We start from the raw sequence: 1,787 nt of genomic DNA, 5'->3' as shown, positions 1-1,787 counted from the left end.
TAGACGCTCGCAGAATCCCTTCTACTCCCACTCAAGCCAATCGCGTGGGTGGAAAGCCTCTCTTTGAAGACGAAATTTCGGAGTTACAAGCTCTTGGTGTTTGGAGCTTTCCGGCGCTACCTTATGCGCGTTCTGAAGGCGCAAGCAACATACTCCCGTGGTATCACTCTCGCCAATCGCGCGTCGCGTTTTCCACAAGCGTGAGTACCGAAAGAACATTGTTGCGGGCCCATAAAAGGTGCTACAAGCTTATCCCTGTAAAATTCGGTGCACGTGAAACTAAACGCGTCGCCACAGCCGAGCTAACTTTTCGCTAACTGCGTCACAACGCCAAGTGCGGCGAGCGCGCCCGGAAAGTACCGAGATAAGCTACAAAAATGTTGAGGCTCATAAAAGGCGTCGCAGGCATGTCCTAGTAGGATTCAATACACGTCAAACTAGCTGTTTTTCACTTGTTTAGCCACACCGCCGTTCAGCGCCTAAATTGCTTTAAATGCAGCGCAAACTGTAAAACGGAATTTCTCACCTTGTCGCAATCCGCAAGCGCAGAGGCGCCGTATCGAAGTACATACGAAACGCAGGAATACGCCGAAAGCCCCAGAACCCAGGGTAGATAAACAAAAAAGACAGAGAGAAAGAGAGACAGACGTGTCGCCGAAAATGCAAACGCGATGGGGGCGAAATGCGAAAACACCCGTGTACTTAGATTTAGGTGCACGTTAAAGAACCCCAGGTGGTCGAAATTTCCGGAGTCCTCCACTACGGCGTGCCTCATAATCAGAAAGTGGTTTTGGCACGTAAAACCTCATAATTAATTAATTAAATTAAAAATGCAAACGCTCACATGCGCAGTCGGCCGCGCTCACTTCGGTGGCGTCTCTGGAACACGGCACACGCATCTGGCACGTCCGGTACGTCATTGGCTTGTTGCTAGGCGACGCAGGAAAATCATGAGTCATTCCACTCTGTGAAGTCGGATGACCAGCGAAGCTGTTCAGCACGACAGAGACGTGACACAAAATTTTGAACAAAATTAACAAAGCATTTACCATCATCTTTAAACAAATTCGCGTGGACGACGGTGCCGCCACCTCGAGGAGCCGGAGGAAACCAGACACCCGTGACGTTTCGACGGGACCGCCGCCAGGGGAGAGTAGAAGGAAAGGAAAGTAGATACGCAGGCACTTGGAACGCCGACAAAGAGAGGGCGGTGCGAACGTAGATACGGTCAACGCGAGTCAAAGTGCAATATCTGTTCTTATCAGCTTTATATCTGAAACGGGTTCTATTTGGACCCTAGAATTAAACTTTTTTTTTTTTTTTGCAAGTTGGTGGAATGCTTGAAGCCTGCTTCACCACCGCCGCCGGTCGGCCCGGTATTGCACTATATCCGGGATCGGCGCACGGTTTTCGCCAACGCAGACTAAGATGCACGGAATCCTAGCCAAAAACAGCTTTGCTGTAAAAGTAAGTCGCAGAGTATACGTTTATTTATACGCAAAGCTTTCTTTTTTCAGTTTAGCGGGAAAGAATACAAGAATAAGACGTTGCCTTAACTTCGTTTCACAGCGTTTCTTTTTTTTTTTTGCGATGCTCACGTCAGCTGTACCTTGATGTGAATGCTAGCGTGACGTATTTTTTCCTGTATGGTTGCGCCGCTACACCCTCTGCCACTTCATTACCGACTCACAGCATGAACTTCTCCGACACGGAGTACGCCGTATGTGTAGAACATAAAATGCGCACAGCAGGCGAAAGATGCAAGCCATAGTCACGCAGACTCCTCG

At 49.0% G+C, this 1,787-nt stretch overlaps 1 non-coding gene across 1 annotated transcript; it reads left to right on the top strand.

Annotated features, from left to right (window-relative positions):
* The first annotated feature begins 1,222 nt into the window (after positions 1-1,222).
* On the top strand, positions 1,223-1,410 carry LOC126527785 (U2 spliceosomal RNA). Its single transcript, XR_007598839.1, has one exon. It is a non-coding gene; the product is annotated as a U2 spliceosomal RNA (small nuclear RNA).
* Positions 1,411-1,787: the final 377 nt, after the last annotated feature.

This window comes from Dermacentor andersoni, chromosome 9, assembly GCF_023375885.2.
Source record: "Dermacentor andersoni chromosome 9, qqDerAnde1_hic_scaffold, whole genome shotgun sequence".
Classification (NCBI taxonomy): domain Eukaryota; kingdom Metazoa; phylum Arthropoda; class Arachnida; order Ixodida; family Ixodidae; genus Dermacentor; species Dermacentor andersoni.
This window is presented reverse-complemented; position numbering and strand designations above follow the sequence as displayed.